The sequence below is a fragment of the Bufo gargarizans genome, chromosome 5, assembly GCF_014858855.1.
Source record: "Bufo gargarizans isolate SCDJY-AF-19 chromosome 5, ASM1485885v1, whole genome shotgun sequence".
NCBI classification, from domain to species: Eukaryota; Metazoa; Chordata; class Amphibia; order Anura; family Bufonidae; genus Bufo; species Bufo gargarizans.
In genome coordinates this window covers 304,474,718-304,499,732 of record NC_058084.1, presented here as the reverse complement: position 1 = coordinate 304,499,732, position 25,015 = coordinate 304,474,718, and positions in this window count along the sequence as shown.

Here is a 25,015-nt window from a genome sequence, read left to right as displayed (position 1 = left end):
GAGATAATCCCAGTAGGGAATTTAGAATATCTGTACTCCTAGCAGAACTAGCTATTTTGATTTTCCAGTTTACAGCAAGAAGATTAAAGTCTCCCATAATGATAACTTCCCCCTTAAATGTCATTTTAGCTATTTCCTCAACTAGTAGATCATCTAATTCTTTGACTTGGCTAGGTGGTCTATATATCATACCTACACAAGTTACCTTATGATTATCAAGCTGCAAGGTAACCCAAACTGACTCTAAATTGGTCTCGCTAACTTGTATCAAATTAGATTTCATGCTATCTTTCACATACAGGGCCACCCCTCCCCTTCTTGCCTTCTCTGTCTTTACTATATAGAGAGAAGGCTATGGCTTCATACAGTTATGTTATATTCTCAAAACAGTATGGGGGTCATGTACAAAGAGCAGCAGTTTAAACGCTGGTCTTAATTAACCCCTACACTCAAAGACGTACATAGAATTCATTGGGCCCCATAGCAGGAATATGAATTGGGCCCCCATGGTCCTTCCCAAGCCCCTCTAACTACCCATCTCTGGGCCATTCCACCTTCTACTCCAGCCCCTCCCCTCGTTCGCCCATGAATAGTGCCTTAATTAGGTACATTACTACTGTTTTTGATAACCTGGGGGGGAATTAGGAAAGAACACGTACACATAGGTTGACATTAGCAGGTATAATGTACTATATAGCACTACTGTCCAAGTCTGCATTCACATTACTGTTAATTTTGGGTTCTTCGGATCCGTCAGCAATAAAACAGATCCTGTATTTTAAGCATCCGCTATGACAATTTATGCACATTTTGCATCCATTTTAGCAATTTCCGTCTGAGATATGTTATTTTAGATGGAAAAAAACGAAATATTTTGTGTAGAAACTTTTCAGAAATACAGGCTAAATTAGATTTCAATACACTGTGGTGTCTCCAAGCACTGACTCCAGTGCAAATGATCGTGGTTAGAATATACCATCGGATCAGAGTTTTCACGCTGTCGCAACAGTTAATAGTCTTGTCATAAGACTATGCAACCAATAGAGGGCACTGTTCATGAGTTAACAGAAAAGAACAGTTTTTGGATGACAGGCCGAACTGGATGGACAAATGTCTTTTTTCGGCCTTATGTACTATGTTACTATGTTAGAACTTTTTTTTACATTAAAAAACAGATCTCAGACAAAAATGGCTAAAGAGGATGCAAAATGTGCGTAGCTGAGCATAACGGATGCTAAAAATACAAGATCTGTGTTTTGTTTATTTATCTCTTCTTCTGAGGGATCAGAAGAATGGAAAACGGAACAGTGATGTAAACGCAGCCTAAGGCTTCATTCACATCTCAGGTGACTGTATCCTGCAGAGAACATCCGGCCACGGTTCCCCAGATCCAGCATTGCTAGATTCTGCCGTTCACCGGGGATGCCCAACTAGCACCTTCTAGCTGTTGAAAAACTACAACTCCCAGCATGCCTGGACAAGCTAAAGCTATAAGCGCATGCTGGGAGTTATAGTTATGCAAAAGCTGGAGGGCTGCAGGTTGAGCTTTCCTGCCATAGACTATGGCAGACTACCTGCAGGGTTTCGGCCTGACAAAAACTGTTCTACTGGTGAAGGGCAGAATCCAGCAGTGGTGAATGTGGTGAACTCTGGCAGGATGTACTTTACCAGATGCCGATCACCAGAGGTGTGTACGAAGACTAATATGGCATCAAAGTGCAGCAATCAGATGGCTTTATTTTGTCTGTGTTCAGAGCTGAACCACAGACATATCACCTTCTTCCCCCACTCAGCCCCTGTGACATGAGCATCGGAGCATTTCCCTTGCCCTGCACTGAATCTGGAGAATTTTTCTGGGGATCCGATGACGTCACGGTATCTGCAGAAAAAGTCCTTGCCCTGTGCAATTCAGCGCAGAGCAAGGGAGAGCGTTGGAGCATGAAATGCCCTATTGGAGGGGCTAAGTGGGGGGAAGAAGGGAATATGAGAACCCATTTTACAGTCACAGCCATAACTAGTATTGAGTGAACTTGTATTTTTAAGTTTGTCGTACAAGGTTCGGGTTATCTAAGAATCCCGTTATGGATTTCGCTACCACGGACCATAACGGAATTTTATGATGGCATAGCATGGCCAGCATAGACTTCTATTATGACGGCATGCAATACAGATTTTGTACAGATGCCTCCTATAGGTTTCTGTGGTGTATGCCGTCATAGAATTCCGTTATGGTCCGTGGTAGCATGTACACTGAACTTGAAACACAAGTTCGCTCAACACTACTCATCAGCTAAATGTGAAAACTCATCAAGTTTGTGTTAACTCTGCTGCATCTCTGTGTATCTGTATTGTAGGGGATTAGCTATTTTCCGGGGGTTGCAAACACACGCTTCTTCAGACACCAGGATTTAGGGGCCAAACTGTGCTTTATTGTGGCACACGGCATAAAGAAAAACACACAAAGCCAAAATAAAATACCACCTAAAGCGTACCACAGGTCACACCCGTGATGAGATGCTGCTTTCCCATCCCAACCTTCAGCAGCCTCCAGGCTGCTCTCACACCAGTGTCTCTTAGGGGATAGTGGTCTCTCAGCCCTCCTGGCTCAGAACACACAGAGCCATTCCAGCCTTCTGTGTGCAAGTCCCCCAAAGTCCAGGCTATTGCATAGCCTCGTGGCCCCTCAGCCTGACCTATCTGAGACCACACTGACAGAGCCTCACCAGGCCTCTGTCTGCACACTCTCCAGAGTGAGACACACCCAAGATCCAATAGCAGGATTAAATAGGATCCCTGGACATGAGCATGTCCTAATTCCCGGACTGGAACCTGGGGAAAACAACACTTCAATGTTCACATTGCCACATATCCCCCCCCCCTGTTCAAACCTGTGGGGGTGAACACATGTACCAACTGGATGCTCGTGACAGGGCATCCGCATTTTCTTGCCATCACCTGGCTCAACCTTCCCCCTGGAAGATGTGGTCAGCGTCAGAGGCTTCCCTTTATTTTGCCAGACCCATGCCATCAGTGCTTTGTTTGTTACCCACACTGACATCTTGCCCAAGAGACATTGTCTGCAATGTTCCCATGTCCATGTGACAGGCAGACCCTCTCTTTTTATTTTTTTATCTTTCTCTCTCTTTGACTTACACAGCTGATTCAGCCGAGCACGCTTTTTATGACTCACCTCTTTTTGTCATTTTATTTTAACAGCAGATCGTACATTTCTTTTTCCTTTACTCTTAGAATTTTCATCTCAGCTTCTGGAACTCCCTTCAGAATATATTTTTATGCAAACGACAGACTCTCTGTTTGACTTTGCTGGCTCTTGCAGATGCTTAGGCCTTTTCTTGTTATCTTTGCGAAGCTCCGTCAGCAGAGCTGACTTGCCCCCACTCGCTTCTTTTCCAGCAGTGGTTTTCTCAGATGGTGCCTCAGTTTCAGGGTCTTCTGCCTCTTCACTGCCTCTCCCCACTTCGGCTTTACCCTTGATCTCTGGAACATCCAAGGATTTCTCCCACTTCAAGAGCTCGGCCTTAGCTTCCTTGGCCTCTGTCTCTTTGGCCTTTACTTTATTAGCCTTCTCACCATTCAGGGACATGGCATCATATACTTGCTTTCTTAATTCCTCCTTCCCTTTCGCATCAAGGTTGGAGGCACTGGGGTCTTCAGCATACTTCTTGTCTTCTGGCGTTTTCTCCAGAGGCTCACCCAGGACACTGGTCTCCTTTTGGGGAGGAGTCAGGAGAGACAGCCCATCGTCCAACCCAGATCTGCATACTGGTCGTCCATCTCCTCATATTTCTTCCCCAGCAGGCAGCTGGCTACTTGGAAGGCCTTGTAGGCGGAGGGGACGTCTTTTGCGACCTGGTCCTGGTTACACACTGTCATGAGACTCTTGGCCTCTGCATCAACATCAGCCCCATCAACTGGTTCAGCCGATACCCGGTCTTACCCCTCTTCACTGTTTCTTCCACAGCGTTGATCCCAGGTGGCCGCACACCAGCGGCATCCCACGTGGTGTGCTCGGCCGTGCAAGGCACCCCACGTGACCTGGTTACCTAGGGGACCGGATGGACGCTCTGGTGACGTGAATGTTGAGCGACTGCTCTCCAATCCTTAGGTTAGAGCTGATATAATAACTTTGCTCCTTTGGTTGCCGGCTTTGTTTTCCTTTGAATAAATCCACGCTCACTCTGTATCAAATCATCCCCGCTATTTGTTTTGGGTGAATATCATAGCATCCCTGGATGAATATCAGTTCCTCAATATGAAAATCGCACAGAAAACGCAGTGTACTTGCGTTTTTATATGCGTTTTTGATGCGTTTTTAGTGCGGTTTTTCATTATATCGATGCAGGACCTTGCAGTCTTCTCCATAATTTATTTTAATGCATTTTAAAGTGTTGTTAGGGAATTGAATTATCAAGGGGATTATTTATTGTTTTAACTTTATGCTATTATTTATTAAATGTATACATGACTAGTATACTAGGTAGGGGAACCCACTCCACAGAAGTGAAATCCACTCCATAGAGTAATAAACCCACAAGGAAAATGGTGGAATGTGGGCGGGTGTATTCCATATATAAGGAGTGAGGATCCGCTCACTCAGTTGGCCACTGAGGAAGGGCGTAAGACCCCGAAACAAGTCTGGCGATACAGAGTGAGCGTGGATTTATTCAAAGGAAAACAAAGTCGGCAACCAAAGGAGCAAAGTTATTATATCAGCTCTAACCTAAGGATTGGAGAGCAGTCGCTCAACATTCACGTTACCAGAGCGTCCATCTAGTCCCCTAGGTAACCAGGTCACGTGGGACGCCACGCACAGGCCGAGCACACCACATGGGACGCCGCTGGTGTGCAGCCACTTGGGATCAACACTGTGGAAGAAACAGTGAAGAGGGGTAAGTCCGGGCTCTTTTATGAGCATCGCTACTTTTGTAAGAGAGTGTGAGTGAGTCAGCCTATTTTACTATTGTGGACGTTGGACTGCAAGTGTGCCGGACATTGAACTGGGCTATTACACAACTACACCACTACTGTTCAGTCCGGTTCTGGCTAGAGTGTCATAGACACTGTGACAGAATCTATACGTCACCACGTGCTTCATCTGATTGGGACAGTGTTGATACGCTGCCATATGTCCCATTAGCATTTTCAGGGACTGGCCACGTTACCACCTGATTGGGACTTCGCCGTCACGCGGTTTTATTGTTACTGATTGGTGTCTGCTACAGTGACTGATCCAGCGGGTAGACTGAGAGTCCGATACACAGTTTCCCCACGCCAATCACCATCTATATATATATATATATATATATGTGTGCTACATGTATGTTTTTATTAATTAATTTTCAGGGGTATGTTCTTAGAATTTTTAGTATATTAAAGTGCATTATCACTATTACACCACTTGTTTCTATATACGAGACATTGCCTCACTCACAGGAGTGTGCTCTCAGGTGCTCTCCCATCTCTGTTTCAATTTCATGTTACGTTTTATGGTTCGCAGTGGTTAGTGTTTTATGTATGCACGTGCTTCGGATTACTCATGTCTTTATTTTCAACACCTGTTGGCAGTAATGTTCCTTAGGCCACCTTCTAGCCAATCAAATTATTTAAGTCGCTGCATATCCCATCAGGTCTGGCTTACGTTTGAATTGCTTATCGTCACCTCAACGTCATCCCTCTGGCTTCGGGGGCCCTATGTCTAATCCGGCCTCATGGCTCCGGGGGGCCCCATGACTGTTTTTCATTTTTTTTGTTTATTAGGGGTACGACATGATTGTAGGCTGGTTAGTGTCCCAGGTTTGCTGTTGGAGGGGGTCATGGTTGTTCGAGTCCCCAAGGCATTCTGGTGCTGCATAAGTGGTTTATTTATAAACATTAATAAAGAAAAATCATAAGAGGCTCGCACGAGTGGCTCTTCGCTTATAGGACCTCACGATTGGCATCATCATTCGTAGTTCGCACGGTCATCTGATACTTGTTCCGTTATAAGAGACTCGCACGCATGGCTCCCGCCATAAGAGACTCGCACGCATGGCTCCTCCCATAAGAAACTTGCACGAGTGGCTGTTCGCTTTTAGGACCTCACGACTGGCATCATCATTCGTAGTTTGCACGGTCATCTGATACTTGTTCCGCCATAAGAGGCTCGCACGCATGGCTCCCGCCATAAGAGACTCGCACGCATGGCTCCCGCCATAAGAGACTCGCACACATGGCTCCTGCCATAAGAGACCCGCATGCATGGCTCCCACCATAAGAGACTCGCATGCATGGCTACCTCCATAAGGGACTCACATGCATAGCTCCCGCCATAAGGGACTCGCACGCATGGCTCCCGCCATAAGGGACACGCATGCATGGCTCCTGCCATAAGGGACTCGCACGCATGGCTCCGCCATAAGAGGCTCCGCCATAAGAGGCTCGCTGGAGTGGCTCTTGGCTTAGAGGATTTCACAATTGTCGACATTGGTAGGTCATACGGCCATCTGATACTATTTTCCATGGCACACCTTTCAGAAGTTTTCTTTTGTTCATTTATATTTTACAGATTAGTACTTGCGGTTCATTTCAGCCTCATTTCATTAAGAAGCTTACCCCATGTTTTTGTCTTTATAGGTTATTGAGTCCCGGTTGATTTCTAAACCCGTCAGGTTAAGCCCCTATCTCTTCCCCAGCCATCCTTAATTCTTAAGGTTTGCATCCCGGTGGCTGCCCGGCCCCATGGGCCCCTGGTGGTTGCTTTGGCCCCATGGCTTCAGGGGTCCGACAAATGGTTGTCTGTCCACCTGTGCAGCTATGCATTTCGTTTTGAATGACTCACATCTTTACCTGCTTGCCAGCTTATGTTATTTAGGTTTCATTTTAGTTAATGACCGTTATTATCTCCATTTTCTGTCACATTTCCCTTCGTCTTTTCAGCTCATGCAGTTGAACTCATGTTGGGGGTCACCTTCTACGTCGGTCAGGTCTTGTTCCTAACGATATTTCGCCTTGCATGTTATTCAGGCCACGTAATTTATTTTAGGTATCGCCTGCCACATCGGTCAGGTTCATGGTTTAATTTCACCTGCACTATATTCAGGTCACTTATTATAGTTATAATTTCTTGATAAAAAAAAAACTTGGCCCCATGGCTTCGGGGGCCCGATGACCGCTTCGGCCCCATGGCTTCGGGGGCCTGATGACAGCTTTGGCCCCATGGCTTCGGGGGCCCGCTGACTATTTTCAGTCCTGCTGGGCTGATTGCCTGGTTGGTTGTCAATCTGTGCATCTGGGCTGATTTGGCCCGTATGTATCAAATACATACCTGCTTCCTTAATTTCCTAATAATCCATGTTGATCGCTCACTTTATGTTTGACTGCAAACTGGTCCGGTTCGCCCTACAGCATCATTGTCATGTCTTATGCAGATATTTAGTCTTCCTTTAATTGTTCATGCTTTCATTCAGGTCCTGCCAGAGGAGGAACAAGTAGGGTAATTCCCTCTAGCATTTCAGTCTCTGATCGTAGTCGACCATATCTTGTCAACCGGGTCCCCGCGCAAAGTCTTTGCCTTTTACCACGACCAGGAATTAATTTTCGCCAGTAGCTTCATTGCAATTTCATTCCCTCACTCATGGGAGGGCATAGACAGAATCTTGTATATTATGGCTTCGTACCACATTGAATCGGGTTTTGAACAAGGTCCAGCATTTCCTCACGGTAGAAGATTCAGATAGTAGATCGGTCTTCACGTCTCAAGCGTTAAAACAATTCTCAGGGGCACACAGTAGAACAAAGCACGGAACACAGGGGCCCTCATTCCTGCATAGTCTAGGCAGTTAGGTTTCGGTCCCACGATCTCCTGAGGCTAGTGCATTGCCAGTACTCGTACTAGAACCAAAACTTTACAAGGTTCAGTTGGTTTTCATGATCCATTTCACAACATATTCCCGGTCCTCCATTCCGCTTTGAGGCAGTATCTGCAATATTGAGCATCATGTCAACCACAAGATGGGTTGTAGGTCTCCTTCTGGTCTTGCCTCATACACCCCAAATTTTTGCTCTAGATCCCTGACGCCTTGCAGTTGGCTTGGGGATTAGTTTGCACATGCCATTCGAGTTCCTTTTCTACCCTACTTGGCTTGGTTTTTGCCCACTTATAGGCCTACCCACGATCATGGCTTAGGGCACACAACAAGCCATTTAGTCAGGTTAGCTAAGACACGCCTAGCAGGGTTAGGTTGTTCCCGTTGTTTCTCTCCCTAGGGTTCTTCGGATATCTCTTGGCCGTGGCCATGACCACAAATATACAGATACATTAGACAATTACACATACATAGATCACATACATAGTTACAGAATACTGTACACTACAGAGGCATAAGTACATATATGTAAACGCACACATATTACACTGGCACACACTTGCCGTCTAAGCAGGTCTTCAGGGTAAGCAGTCAGGATTGATGGAAGGACATCTTCTCCTCAGCAGGCAGTGCAGCAGGCTCTCTTCCCTCTTCCTCTGTCCCGACTGCTGCACATGGTTTACATAACAGCAGAGTAGGGCTCTGCAGTGAGCTAGGACTGGGAAGAGGAACAGAGTGGGGGAGGGGAGCACTGGGGGAGGCTTCTGAAAAACTCTCCTCAGCAGTGCAGCCCCTGAGGACATATGCAGGGTGCTGACTGATGCTAGAGGCATCTCCTCCTGGTAGTAGAGGGGCCTTGCTGGGGGGAGGGGTGAAGCCAGAGCACAGCCTGGAGAGGAGAAGCAGTGAGGGGAGCTGGAAGGAGGAGCCAGAGCTCCTGGCAAGAACTTTAAACCAGAGTTGTTGTACTAATTGTAATTAGGGGGCTGGGCCTTTCCTCCACAGCTGGGCCCCCTTCCCCTATGGGCCCCATATCAGCTGTGTAGTCTGCCTCTATTAGAGGTACGCCACTGTTTACACTGGATCCGCCAAAGTTATGTAGATGCACTGGCTTCTAAATCTTCGTTAACTCCCTTGCTGGGTTACATTTAGACCATTTTCTACTCCTAAAGCAGGGATAGAAAGCAGGGATAGAAAGAGATAATTGAGATTGGCCACTTAATATAGACCAATTTCTCTTAACCCCCTATATGTATATATTATTTTATATGATGGCCTAATAGGCATACACTGATGGCAGACTTGGGGGACTTAAATAGACCCCGGTTGCCAATCTAAAGGCATCAACACACTGCAATTGTATTCTCAGGGTGACAATGGGTGACTGAGGGAGCCCCCACCCACTAAATCCACTTAGATACCGTAGCATCTAAGGGGCAAAAAGGCTGGTATTGAGGTTTCTCTGATCCTACCCATTAGAGCAGGTGCCTGGCAACACCTACAAGACAGTCAAGCACCTGCTCTACCTGGCATGAGACCAGTGCCAGGCAACACCTACATCTCAGAAAAGAGGCCAATTAGTCACCGCCGTAAAAAACATACAGACTGTAACTTAAATGAATATTTTCTGTTTGCACCAAAAATGTCTGTGACATTCCATCTGCTCATAGTACCCCTTTCATATAGCGATACAAAGCTTATAATTCCCTGTGTTGGTAAGGCTACTTTCACACTGGCTTTTTGGCTTTTCGTTTGTGAGATCCGTTCAGGGCTTTCACAAGCGGTTCAAAACATATCAGTTTTGCCCTAATGCATTCTGAATGGAAAAGTATTCGTTCAGAATGCCTCAGTTTGCCTCCATTCCGTCTCCATTCCGCTTTGTAGGTGGACACCAAAACGCTAGAACCAAAAAAGAAAAGCCTCGCTATAATACTATAAGGTAGGGCAGACGGAAAACCAACCGTGCAAACCTAAAAATGTTGCTATACAAACAACCAGAGAATGCCCAATGTATTCAAAAAAATGTATTTTATTTTATCATTAATTGATCATGATCATACAGATATGAAAGATGACACAAAAAAAAAAGGTTTTGAAAAAATCAGCAACGGACCCGGATACCGCAGTCCCCCGGCCAGTGTCTCTGTAGCCCGCCAAAAAGGTCGAACACATGTCAGTCGTATGTATACTATGCAGTGGGGTGATTCACAGAGAAGTGGTATACGGAACTAACCACTAAAATAATATCTGAACATCACTCCACTGTATAGCCACTAGACGAGTATAGTTGATGTCTATCTAAAGTGCTCAAGTAAACAGGTCCACATACATCAAGCCATCTGATATAGGCTAAAACCAAAGCTCGCCTGTGGGTATCTGATAGAGAATTATGACATACCGTGTGACATGATGGAGGGCAGAAACAGCAGGCACAAGGACAGGCTGAAAAAACCCTGACGCGCGTTTCGCCTCAGCTTCATCAGGAGTATAAATACCCCACAAGTGATCCCATTTTGGAAATAAGACACCCCAAGGTATTCCGTGAGGGGTTTGGCGAGTTCCTAGAATTTTTTATTTTTTTTTGGCACAAGTTAGCGGAAAATGATTTTTTATATATTTTTTTCCTTACAAAGTCTCATATTCCACTAACTTGTGACAAAAAATATAATTTTACATGAACTCGCCATGCCCCTCACAAAATACCTTGGGGTGTCTTCTTTCCAAAATGGGGTCACTTGTGGGGTATTTATACTGCCTGGGCATTTTAGGGGCCCTAAAGCGTGAGTAGTTTTGAATCCAAATGCGTAAAAATGCCCTGTGAAATCCTAAAAGTACTCATTGGTATTTGGGCCCCTTTGCGCACCTAGGCTGCAAAAAAGTGTCACACATGTGGTATCGCCATACTCAGAAGAAGTAGGGCAATGTGTTTTGGGGTGTATTTTTACATATACCCATGCTGGGTGAGATAAATGTCTCTGTAAAAGACAACTTTCCCATTTTTTTATACAAAGTTGTTATTTTACAGAGATATTTATCTCACCCAGCATGGGTATATGTAAAAAAAAATTTTGCAGCCTAGGTGCACAAAGGGGCCTAAATTCCAATTAGTATTGTTAGGATTTCACAGGGCATTTTTTACGCATTTGGATTCCAAACTACTTCTCACGCTTTAGGGCCCTTAAAATGCCAGGGCAGTATAAATACCCCACCTGTGACCCCATTTTGGAAATAAGACACCCCAAGGTATTCTGTGAGGGGCATGGTGAGTTCCTAGAATATATATTTTTTGGCACAAGTTAGCGGAAAATGATTATTATATTTTTTTTCTTACAAAGTCTCATATTCCACTAACTTGTGACAAAAAATAAAATTTTACATGAACTCTCCATGCCCCTCACAAAATACCTTGGTGTGTCTTCTTTCCAAAATTGGGTCACTTGTGGGGTATTTATGCTGCCCTGGCATTTTAGGGGACCTAAAGCGCGAGAAGTAGTTTGGAATCCAAATACGTAAGAAAAGCCCTGTGAAATCGTAAAGGTACACATTTGATTTTGGGACCCTTTGCGCACCTTTGTCACACATGTGGTATCGCCGTACTCAGAAGAAGTAGGGCAATGTGTTTTGGGGTGTATTTTTACATATACCCATGCTGGGTGAGATAAATATCTCTATAAAATACAACTTTTCCCATTTGTTTTATACAAAGTTGTCATTTTACAGAGATATTTCTCTCACCCAGCATGGCTGTATGTACAAATACACCCCAAAACACATTGCCCTACTTCTCCTGAGTACGGCGATACCACATGTGTGACACCTTTTTGCAGCCTAGGTGCACAAAGGGGCCCAAATTCCAATGAGTATCTTTAGGATTTCACAGGGCATTTTTTACGCATTTGGATTCCAAACTACTTCTCACGCTTTAGGGCCCCTAAAATGCCCAGGCAGTATAAATATCCCACCTGTGACCCCATTTTGGAAATAAGACACCCCAAGGTATTCCCTGAGGGGCATGGCGAGTTCATAGAAGATTTATTTTTTTGGCACAAGTTAGCGAAAAAAATTTTTAGGGGCTTTTTCTCACAAAGTCTCCCTTTCCGCTAACTTGGGACAAAAAGTTAAATCTTTCATGGACTCAATATGCCCCTCAGTGAATACCTTGGGGAGTCTTCTTTCCAAAATGGGTTCATTTGTGGGGTGTTTTTACTGCCCTGGCATTTGAGGGTCTCCACAATCTTTACATGTATGGCCAGCATTAGGAGTTTCTGCTATTCTCCTTATATTGAGCATACGGGTAATGAGATTTTTTTTTCCATTCAGCCTCTGGGCTGAAAGAAAAAATGAACGGCACAAATTTCTTCATTCGCATCGATCAATGTGGATGAAAAAATCTCTGCCAAAAAATGTGCAAAAAAAAGGGGGAAAGGCGTCTGCCAGGACATAGGAGCTCCGCCCAACATCCAAACCCACTCAGCCCATATGCCCTGGCAAATCCGATTTCTCCATTCACATCAATCGATGTAGATGAATAAATCATTGCCGGAATTTTTATTTTATTTTTTTATATGCAAAGTGTTTTTTTATATGCAAAGCATATGAACACGCCCCTCAGCCTATAAGCCTCGGCAAATGTATCTTTTTTACTGCAGAGGAGAAATCTCGTCTTGCAGCGCCGCATACACCGACTTTTGTGTAATCTGACAGCAGCGCAATGCTTCTGTCAGAATACACATCAGTGCTGCAGCTGGTTTATCGGTTGGTCCACCTAGAAAGTAAAAATAAATAAAAAAAAATAAATGCTAGGCCGCAACGCAATAAATTTATTAACATTAACTTTATATAACATTTGAAACAGAAAATTAACTTTTATAAACTTTATTGAACTTTTGGAACATTAACTTTTTTTTTTTTTTTTTTTTTTTTTTTTACCTTTATAGGACAAACCTCTCCTTCCCCATGGGACAATGTGCAAAGCGCAAATGGCCCAGAGATGTGGCGAAGGACATTATGCACTTTGTCCCAGGTGAAAGGAGAGGTTTGCAGCAGCTCTGTGTGAAAGGGGGGCCCTAAGACCCCTGTGTGCCTGTCCTGTGTCACGCAATCCCTATACTAAGTATACCTGTGTGTGGTACTTCCGTAAACACTCCCCTAAGCATAGGGCAGGGTGGTCAGGGCAGTCAGGACAATAGCGGGTGTCCCGCCTTATTCCACTCCTGCTACAGACACAACATCTTTTTCGGGGTGGAGCTTGGTTTGAGGTACCAACAACGACATTGGGGAAATGTCGCTCGTGTAGACGGCTCACTACACTGGTGGTTGGGGCCACTGAACCTCCTGGATACAGGAGGTTCTTGATGATCTCTTCCGGAAATTTGAGGAAGGATCCTGTTCTCCCAGCCTTACTGTAGAGAACAAAACTATTGTACATAGCCAATTGAATTAGGTATACAGACACCTTCTTATACCAGCGTCTGGTCCTGCGGGAGAGTAAATAAGGAGCCAACATCTGGTCATTGAAGTCTACCCCTCCCATGAGCAAATTATAGTTGTAGACACAGAGAGGTTTTTCAATGACTCCAGTTGCTCGTTCAATTTGGATTGTCGTGTCTGCGTGAATAGAGGAGAACATGTAAACGTCACGCTTGTCTCTCCATTTCACCGCAATCAGTTCCTCGTTACACAAGGCAGCCCTCTCCCCCCTTGCAAGACTAGGTCGCGCGGTGCCACAGCAGCCAATCTGTGCTAGAAACAAATGCCTGAAGAGGGGCACACTTGTGTAGAAATTGTCCACATAAAGATGGTACCCCTTGCCAAATAAGGGTGACACCAAGTCCCAGACTGTCTTCCCACTGCTCCCCAGGTAGTCAGGGCAACCGACCAGCTCCAGGGTCTGATCTTTACCCTCATAGACACAAAATTTGTGCGTATAGCCTGTGGCCCTTTCACAGAGCTTATTCAATTTGACTCCATACCGGGCGCGCTTGCTTGGGATGTATTGTTTGAAGCCAAGGCGCCTGGTAAAATGTATCAGGGACTCTTCTATGCAGATGTTTTGCTCAGGGGTATACAAATCTGCAAATTTGGTGTTAAAGTGGTCTGGGGGGCTGAATTTTGTGGAGCTGGTCAAAAACTGGGTGGCCTCTGGGACGAGAGGTGCTAGTATCACTAAAGTGCAGGAAACGCAGGATGGTCTCAAATCGTGTCCTGGACATGGCAGCAGAGAACATGGTCAGGTGATGAATTAGGTTCCTGGACCAGTATGACCGCAAATTATGCTTTTATGTCATGCCCATGTTGAGGAGAAGGCCCCAAAAAGTTTTAAATTTGGAAACTTGGACAGGTTTCCACCGGAAAGACTGGGCATAAAATCTTCCCGGGTTGGCGGCTATAAATTGAGTGGCATACCGTTTTTTTTCTGCCACGACTAAGTCAAAGAGCTCCGCTGTGAAGAACAGCTCAAAAAAAAAAACAGTGCCGATCCGATCTGAGCTGTCTCAACCCGAACTCTAGACTGGGTGGTGAAAGGGGGAACTACAGGTGCGGCTGAAGATGGGGTCTGCCAATCAGGGTTTGCCAGCACCTCAGGGACTCTAGGAGCTCTACGGGCCTGTCTGTGCGGTGGCTGCGACGGGGGAACTACTGCACGTCCCACTGTACCAGCTTCAACTGCCCTTCTGGTGCTCGCCTCTTCACCATGTTCTACGGCAGGGCTGGTACTAGGTCCAGGATGGGCTGCGCTGCTGGTGTATGCCTTACCATGTAATCCGACAGCGCCAGCCCCACTCTGCTGCCCTCGAAGCGGATCCTGCACAACCTGTGGTCTAGCATTACGGGGCCGGGTACGCCTGGTGGTATCAGGTACCTCAACCTAATCGTCCGAACTTTGGGTCAGACTGCCACTGCTTTCTACAGGTTCGCATTCTGACCCGCTGGATTCGTCAGATGAGGGTTCCCATTCCTCATCTGACTGGGTCAGAAGCCTGTAGGCCTCTTCAGAAGAATACCCCTTACTTGCCATTTGGTCAACTAAATTTAGGGGGTATTCCCTGAGACTACCCAAGAGAACAATCAAGCCTGTCTTACAAATGGGAGGCTAGCAAAGTACAGGAATCCGCTGCAATTGATAACAAATATCAAAACTGATTTTTTTTATCGCCGCAGCGCTTGTGTAGTGATCGTGCAGTGATAAAGAAAAAAAAAAAAAATTGTCACTGCGGCGGGGCGGGCGTGGGTGAACACACGTGTGGGCGACTGATCAAGCCTGATCGGGCCAACACTGCGTTTTGGGTGGAGGGCGAGCTAAGGTGATACTAATACTATTATAGATCTGACTGTGATCAGTTCTGATCACTTATAGATACTATAAAAGTACCAATGCTGATTAGCGATACGCTAATCAGCAATTTAGTGACTGCAGTGCGGTGGGCTGGGCACTAACTGAAGCTAACTACCTACCAAAGGGGCCAAAACTAACCTAAACCTAACAGTCTATACTGGTGGGAAAAAAAAGTGACAGTTTACACTGATCACTTTTTTCCCTTTCACTAGTGATTGAGAGGGGTGATCAAGGGGTTAATTGGGGTGATGGGGGAGGTGATCTGGGGCTAAATGTGTTGTGCTTGGTGTACTCACAGTGATCTGTGCTCTCTGCTGGGACCAACCGACAAAAAGGAACCAGCAGAGAGCACAGAAGCCATTTAACACATTATATTTATAAATATAATGTGTTAAATGGCTTGTGATTCGATTTTTTAAAAGTCACCAACCTGCTAGCGCAGATCATTGGCTGGCAGGCTGGTGACAAACTTCTCCTGCGACTTTTCACGACCCGCACTGCGCATGTGCGGGCCGGCTTTGCGCATCATCTCGCGTCTCACGAGGAACAACCCGACCGCCCTCAGGACGCATCCCTGCGCTAGGCGGTCGGGAGGCAGTTAATAATCATCCCTCTTATTTTGTATACATGTCGGCAGTTATCTCAATCTCAGCTGGGAGGAAGTAAAGGGCTGAAGGATGACGTGCAGAGCCTACATGATTTATGCAAATATACAAAATAGTTTTATTTTTGTAGTATTCAGTTTTTAATCAGACTCTTATTTACACACTGAGGTTCATATCTATATACTATTTTGCATTGTAACTTCTTTACAAAATTTAGTTTGCATGAATTTTTATTTTAGAAAAATGCAATACCAGTATATGTAGAAAACGATGTGTATATTACATTTATTTTTTTACATAGTTGGTTCTTTACAATAAAAAGTTTGTTTTCATATCATACACAGATAATGCAAACTACCCATCACTTTCATAAACTAAATTTTTTTGTTTTGACCACATTTTAAAAGCTAAACAGAAAGCCATAGAAATTTTTCTATTAAACCCAATAGTTTGAAAGTTCAATATCTCACAAAATTTACAAAGAAACCTATTTTATAAAAGTGGCCATCAATATTGTGCTAAGATCATGCTAGTGAAGGGAATTGATGCAAATCATTAGATCTGTTGGAATCTTGCCAGAAGTTCAGAAAAGCATTAGTTTCTCTAAAGCTGGCACCTGCCTTGCACTGTAACACAATGTCTACACTCTTTAAAGATTGATAGGCACCCTGTGTTCTTTGCTACTCAAATTGATGGAAACTGTTTTGGAAATGTTCCAATGTAAAGCAGTAAAGAAATGAAAATCACTTCCACTGCTTCCCCGTGATAGTTACTGTTAAAAGGGAATAATTAAACCACTTTGTTGATTGCTAGCATTAAGTACAATTGAGAAGTTCTAGACAAACAACATGCTAGTCAACACTTCGCATAACCAGCCTTAACATAAATGAAGAAAAGAATATCACAAATTTTTACCATGTAAAGTACAAATATACTGGTAGTACTCATATATAGATTCCCAAATTTAACATTTGTTCTATATATATTGTGGCAATGTAAATAGTGTTGGGTGCAGTAAAGTCCCGAGGAAGCATGAAAAAGGGGTGTTTGCACCAGGAGCCTGTCACCAAGGGGCCCGGTCTTGGTGGAGTAAAGGCCCTAGATATAGGTGGCCACTAAGCTAGTTGGTGAACATCAAGCTACTTGGCTTAGCTGGCTCCAGCTAGTCTGGGGCAGGCTTTTACTGGGAACAGGCAATGTGTTGGGTGGGTGCCTGTTCCCCATGCTCCAGTCCGGGATTTTGGAATATGCCCATGCCCAGGGATGGTATTCAATCCTGTTGCTGGACTTGGGTGTTTCTCCCAGTCTGGGGAAGGAGACAGAGTCTTTGGGAAACAGAGTCCTGCTGGAGGCTCTGGAAGAGTGGTCTCAGCTGGGCTGGCTGATGGGCCACAGGGATAGGTGCTAGCCTGATTGTTGGGGGACGTTGTGATGCTTGGGCGCAAGTGGTGGGCGAGTCGGGAGGACTACTGGGCCACACTCCCCCATAAAGGCACTGGATTTTAGACCGTGTGTGAATGGTGCTCTGTACAGCCAGGAGGCTGATGGACATTGGGCTGGGAAAGCTGCGTGTTATGATCATGTGAGAACGGTCTTTTAGGTGAGTCAGGTTATTATATGTTTAGTTAGAGCCCAGCCGGGCAGGTGTTTATTTTGTATCATTTATGTTTGGTTTTGCTGAGGTGCCAAATAAAGCGATGTTTGGACCTGAAACTTGGTGTCTGGCGACGATACTTGTGTGAATGAGCTAACCCCCCCACTATATATTTATGTGCTGCCTCCTCTTTATTGTTTACCTGCTCGCCGTTGCATCTGCAGTGCTGAGCACGTGTAATTACACCCAAGCCGTCCCATTCATTTCAATGGTACGGATCGCTATAGCAGATGTAACGGCGAGCAGGTAAACAATGAAGAGGAGGCAGCACACGCCTTCTCTTCAAACAGCTAATCGGCGGGGGTTCCAGGTGTCGGACCCCAGCCGATCTGATATTGATGACCTATCCTAAAGATAGGTCATTAATAAATATAACTTGGACAACCCCTTTAACTTAAACAGTTCAGTGTTTATTCACTCATAAGGAAACGTCATGCGCACTATGCCTATCTCATCAATTGCAATGGTGGCCTTCGTTTTTAAACACAAGAGCGGTAAGGGGGAGGGGTTGTCCATACAACAAAATCTTCACCTGGTTATCAGTCTTTACCCAAGCCATCCACAGCAGGCTTTAGGTGCCTGTGTTACAGCATGCGGCTTTCAACCCTTAGACACACCCAAGCGAGAAAACATCTACTTTAACTCCTTAGCTATGGGTTTGGCTGATGTATGCTGCAGTGGCACCGCCTCTCGGTACCGAGTGGTGTAGTCGAGGACAACCAAGATGTCTTGGTGTCTTCTAGCAGACTTCGGTACTGTGCCTACGAGATCCATAGCAATTCGCTCGAATGGGACCTCGATAATCAGAAGGGGTATCAGGGGACTACGAAAATGCGGCTGAGGGCTCGTTATCTGGCAGGTTGGGCAAGACTTACAATATTCTTCTACCTTTCTGAACAAACTGGGCCAGTAAAATCGCTGAAGAATTCAGTCCTGAGTTTTTTGCATTCCCAGATGACCCCCGAGAACATGTTGGTGGGATAACTCTAACACTAGTTTGCGATAAGCCTGGGGCACCACCAACTGTTCAATGGATTCACCTCGCAGCTGGTTTACTTAATACAACATCTCTTGATGAACCACGAAATGGGGAAACACCGACTCTGCCCCCGATTGTTGTGATTCCCCATCTATTATTAATACATTCCCAGACTCAAGATAGGGTTGGGTGCCAATGATGTGCAGTACAAAAATGATCCCCGGAGACATTGAGGTCGGCTAGCTCTGGACCTGGCGGCAAGTCCTCCCTGTCTCCCACCATCACACTTAGTGGGGTTGTCTCCCCGAAGTGGCAATCACCTCTACCGCTGGCCCTTCGGACTCAGGCTCCCATGGTTCTGGTCTCACCCCTGAGCCAGGCCACTCTGCTAGGGTCACATCTGCCGAGAAACCGGGGAAGTCTCTCCCAATTTTTAGTTCATACGGTAATTTTGCGGTGACGGCCACCTCATGAGTCCACCTGTCGGCCGCCATTGATAGAGAGACCAGGGAGGTAGGATAGTCTTTTAAGTCGCCATGAATGCACACAACGCCGACCCACCCTTTGGCCAGTATACTCGATGGGCCTCACTAGGGCAGCTCTTACCGAGAACACCAGGCTCCCTGAATCCAGCAGTGCCACTGCCAGAGTGTCCCCCACTTACACCTGGCATAGGTGGCTATTGTCTACAGTCTTGGAGGTTCCTGTGGCACACAGCTTCCCCTATTGGGACAGTCAGCCCTTATGTGTCCAAAGCACCGGGGCTGGGTCTGCAGGGGATATGTCCTGGGCAGGTTTGGCTGGCACTGGTTTGGGGTGGAGATTTTGGGGGTTTGACTGGTCCCCTCCCAAATGAACCCACCTGCAGATTTCTGGACTTGTAGCGCTCCACCAAGTCAAACATCTCTAATGCATTACCAGGAGACACCTAGCCGATCCAGTGTTGGAGAGGATACGGCAAAGCCCTCCAAAACACATCCGCCAACAGACGGTCCAGCATAGCAGTGGAAGTCAATATGTCAGGCTGCAGCCATTTCTGCAACCGGTGTTGCATGTCATAATAATGTGTTCTGGCGGGTTCAGCTGCGTTAAATTCCCACTGGTGCACCCGCTGAGCCCGGACCAATACATTCACCCCCACTCTTGCCAGGATCTCACCTTTTACGGTGGGGTAGTCGGCCGGTTGATCATCGGGGAGATCAAAAAACACTTGCTGGGGTCCAGACGCCAGGAATGGAGTGACAACCCCAGCCCACTGGTCCTGGGGTAACTTCTCCCTCATGGCCACCCTTTCAAACATCCCCAGATAGGTTTCAACGTCATCCGAAGTGGACATCTTAGGGATCGCCACACGGACAGCTTTCCAGGCATCGTGGACGTTCTCGGATGCTCCGGCCGCTTAAAATGACATGTTGTAATAGCAGCTGGTTAGTTTCCTGCTGCTGCTTGTTAGCCTCCCACTGCTGCAAGTTAGCCTCCACAAGGGCTTTCACGACCGCCTCCATTTTGTTAGGGGACATGGGTCATAACCTTGCTTAACACAGGACATGCACTTTTCTTTTTTAAACTCGTTTTATTGAAGTTTAGCAAGAGGCATGAGACATTACAATGCAAAGCTGACACAACCCGCGCAGGGGGGTTCCGAGCTTCATAGCATAATAAAATATGACATATTAGTGAAGAGTGGGTACATAATACATGCATTATCAGATCAATAGTTACATTGAGGCCTACATCCGAGCCTTTTATTCGGAGACCATTCAGAGCTCAAGGGTCCACAATTCAGTGAGATACTACTGTCTGAACCCCCCCGACACAGAGTACATGTGTACAGGGTGTAAGGTCTGAGAAGAAGAGCACCATTCCCCCATACCTTTTGAAACTTCTGCGGGCACTTTCTGTGTATGTAAACTACTTTTTCCATGGAAACTGCATGGTTGACCAGTGCCTTCCACTGACTAACTGAAGGCCTCCTGTCTGCCATCCACCTCAGAGCTACTGCTTTCCTAGCCAGGAACAGGAACTCCATCAGGAACACTCTCTGATGATGTGTCCACTGCTCCTCATCTAACACTCCAAGGATACATATTTTGGGGCACACTGGTATTGGAGTTGGGACCATTACCGATATGACATCTATCACACTCCTCCAAAAGGCCTGCAAGTTATCACACTCCCAAATCAAATGCCAACAGTCCGCCCCCGGTTAGTGGCACCTATGACATCTACTGTGGGTCTTCACATTTTGTACAGTCTAGAGGGGGACAGGTGGCTTCTGTGCAGTATAAACAACTGGGTTAGCCTATTATTAGAATAAAATTAACTGGGCACTCTCAGGATATCTGAACCAATTGAAATTTACTACGCAACAGTATATATTGGCGGTAATGGTAAACCCTAAATGTCAATATATATAAAACACACAACATGAAGTAAAATCATGTAAAACACCTGGAAAATAGAGATCTAAAAATATAATAAAATTTGAGGAATAAAATTGGAATATTCGATAGTAGAATGTTCGTATAAATATTCAGCCGAATATTTGTATGGAAAAGTCACCTCGGCTAATGGTGCAATAAACAGTGTCCTCTGATATTGTCCTATTCGATTTAATCACAGGGGTATCCAAAACTACAGTCCCAATACACGGTCCACTGAACCAACTTTAAGCGGCGTCCCGCTTATAACATCCACCAGCAGCGTCCCACTGGACTAAGAGTCATATGAATAAAAGTGCTGGATAAAATCGCTGGATAAAATCAAATGGTCTTACTGTCTCCCTTGATAGGTCACCGAAGGAAATAATGTGGTCCTCTGAGTCTGTAGAACGATAGTTCGTCAATAAGTTTGAACACTGACAATTGTTTGGCACATGTATTCAGGCCTTCCCCATGGACTCAGGCCTTACAGGTTATATTCCAAGTGAGCCATTCGTGTGACAGGTGATTCCTTCTTAGCGACAATCCAGTCGATTCTCCAGATTCTCAAGTGGTCCAAGTTTCTGGGGTCCTGTCTAGGCTATCTTTTTTTTTTTTTAGCCTATTATTAGTCGATGGTGAGACCCTAGTAGGAGTCAGCAAGGCTTCCTCCCAGTCCTCCACTGTAAGTGTAGGTATGGAGACTTTCCACCTCTCCTCTACCACAAGGGGTTGGAGCAACATCCAGCCTCCGAGTAAATGTGTATACAGCACAGATATGATCCCCCTACGTCCCTGGGATCTCAGTACTCCCATCAAAGGAAACTTGGAGATGCTGCGGTCCGCACCCCGGAATTGGGCTCCAAGGGCATGTCTCAATTGAAGATAGAGATAAAAGAGAGTGCGAGGTATCCCAAACTTCCCCTGAATCTGCTGAAAGGAGCGCAGTACACCTCCCACGTAGAGATCCTCCAGGGTGGTGACCCCTTTCTGTCTTCAGTCAGCAGAGCCCTCCAAGTCTGCCAAGTGTGGGAACATGGGATTATCCCAGAGTGGGGCAGCATCAGGCACATATTTAAATGACTTTAATTTAGCAGCATTCCACACCTGGTTGGCCAGTTTGTGTATAGGGAGTAGTCTCCCAGGTACTGAGCGCGGGCTCTCTAACACCGGCCATAAGGTGGGCAATTGGAGGTGCTCCTTCAACCAATTCTCCGGTCCAGGAAAGTCCCCCAGTGTTACCCATGAGGCTATATACTTCAACTGACCTGCAATGTAATACAAGAAAAAAATCAGGCAGGGATCCCCCACCCCGAAGCTTAGATCTTTGCAGCACACTAAGGGATAGCTTCCTTCTAGCCTTACCACAAACAAAGGCTGCTGTTAATGAGTGCAAGTGGTCGAAGAAGGCTTGCGCCAGGAGGTAAAGACCTTCCGGAAGTAGTATCATCTTGACTAAGTTTAATCTTCCCATTACTGACAGCGGCAGAGACTTCCACATTTTATTACACCTGGAAGAGTACGTTCAGGCTCAGCCATAAACAGAAGGAGATCATCAGCATATAGGCCTATTCCACCCTATTCCCCATGGACACTCCCAAGTAGGACCCATCCTGTCTGATCCTCAAGGCCAGGTGTTCGATCGCTACCGCGAATAACAGTGGGGATAGAGGGCAACCCTGCCTGGTACCCCTGTGAAGTGCAGAGGATTCAGATTGCGCTCCATTGACAAGTATATTAGCCATAGGTCTCAGAAAGGGACATTCTACAGAGTCGAAGGCCTTGTGTCATGGCTGAGGATGGGGAAAACCCTCAGCCGTGCGATGTCAGAAGATGGAGTCACTGCAAGGCCAGGACAGAGATCAGGGAGCAGGTCACCTCCTATCATATCCCTAACTCTGACCCTGACTCCTAGCTTTATGAGCCGACCCTGATGGTAGGAGTGCTCATACTCCGGAACCTTGAAGTCCCTACTAGCCCTCAGGGTTGCCCTCAACTAGGAGCAGGGTAAGACGACCTGTTCCTCCTAGGCACGGAGGAACAGGAGTCTCACAGGCCAGGCTACAATAAAGGCAATGGCAACTTATGGCAATGGCAGGTAAATGCAACAAGTATAGCACTTAACTGCCGCAGACACAAAGCCTGGAACCCATGCAGACGCGCTGCTATCCAAAGAACACACACGGACACAGCACACAACACACAGGAACACAGGACCATAAGCTGCAATAAACAAGCATACCAAAAACACACCTTCATAACATCATGTGTGACATAACTTATGACCACAAGGGTGGCCCCCACTGGCAGATGGTGAATTACCAGCAAAGCATGGCTGAAGAACCCCTCAGCTTCAGGTCTCCAAAGAGGCTTTATAGCCCAAAGTGGCCACACCCACACAGACACCCACAGGAAAGGGAATTAACCCTTCCAACACCAACCAGGGAAGTGAAACCACTTAAAGGGGAATACACACACAAACACACTGGAGCTGTTACCGCCGGCAACGACATGTGTGGCAACCATGTCCTGGGAATCAGCCAAAAGGCCGAGACACTGCCACCAAATGTACAATATAGAACACATTGCCACGGACAACCACCAGTGAAGGGAAGTGTCACAGTGCACACACCTAAACCTCGTGCACACCAAACACATAAAAGGCACACCTACAAAGACAGGTAGCCAGGTGCAACCGCATACACAAACAGCAAGCTGCCATATAAAAATGTTGCCAGCGGCAACCACAGGTGAGGCAACATACTTCAGCCCTTACCTGTGATAGACAACACAACCAAGACCGCAGGCAACTGCCTGCGGTTACAGGAGTCACGACCATGACCATGGTCGTGACACCTTGGCTGTGTCCAGTGACGCCAAGGCCCGTCTCCCCTCCGCCACGCCTATCTGTGCCACAACCTGTGCCCTTCTGACATTGTCAGAAGTCGTTCTGCCTGGAATGAATCCTGCCTGGTCTTGGTGTACAATAGAAGTTATAACTTTATTTAGACGGGTGGCGAGAAGCCTAGTTAAAATCTTATAGTCTAGGTTTAATAGTGAAATCGGCCTATAAGAACCACATTCACCCGGGTCTTTATCCGGTTTCAGAATAACTACAATGGTAGTGTCATATAAGGTTTCAGGCAGTTGGTGCTGCTGATGGGAAGCTGAATACAATTTAAGGAGTTGAGGCCCTAGGATCTCTATGTATCTGGAGTACATCTCCACAGGGATCCCGTCAGGTCCCGGTGCCTTCCCAGCAGGCAGATCCTTCACAGCCAGCTGGATCTCCTCCAGGGTTATATCTATGTCTAGAAGGTTTCTGTCCTCCGCACTCAGTCGGGGGTGGGAGACCTCAGATATGTACTCTCGCAGCTCCGGAGCAGTATATTGTGCCGCAGATCTGTACAGAGACTCATAGAAACTTTTAAAGCTGTTCAGGATACCATCCACCGAGTCCACAACAGACCTTCAGGGCTCTGCACACGTATGACTGGGGGTGACATTTGATTAGTTTTAGCTATGTGGGCTAGAAGTCTCCCTGCCTGATCCCCAGACTCAAAGGACTGTTGCTTCATAAAGAACAACCTGTGCTCGCTCTTTTCCTTGAGGTGCAAACAACCTCTCAGGTAGGCTTTTAGGGTATCCCAGAGTAGCAAATCATCCGTCTCTTCACCCTGCATTTCTATAAATACTTGGAGCTGATCAGGGACCCTGTCGTTGGGGGTCATCAGGTAGAGCCAGAAGGGATGGATTCTCATCCCCGCCCTAGAGGCGGCGCCCGGCACTCTCAGTCGTGCCAGTACAGGGGCATCGTCAGAAGGACCCTGCGGTTCATACTGAATGTCATCCAGATCAGTGTAAACTGCAGCATTGCCCAGTAAATAATCGATCCTGGAGAGCATGCCCCTAGTGGGTGTAAAACAGGGGTACTCCCTCTGGTGTGGATTTCTAAGCCTCCACATGTCTAGCAAGCCCATCTCTGTAGCGAGCCGATACAAAGTAGTGACGGGAAAAGATCTGTCAACTCTTGCCCGTCTAAATGGTGTCTGTCTAGGCTCTCCTGTCTTGGCATTACCATATTAAAATCTCCCATACAGAGTAAACGGGCCGTGGGATATTGAGTAGGAAAGCTCAGCATCGTTTGAAGTAAGGA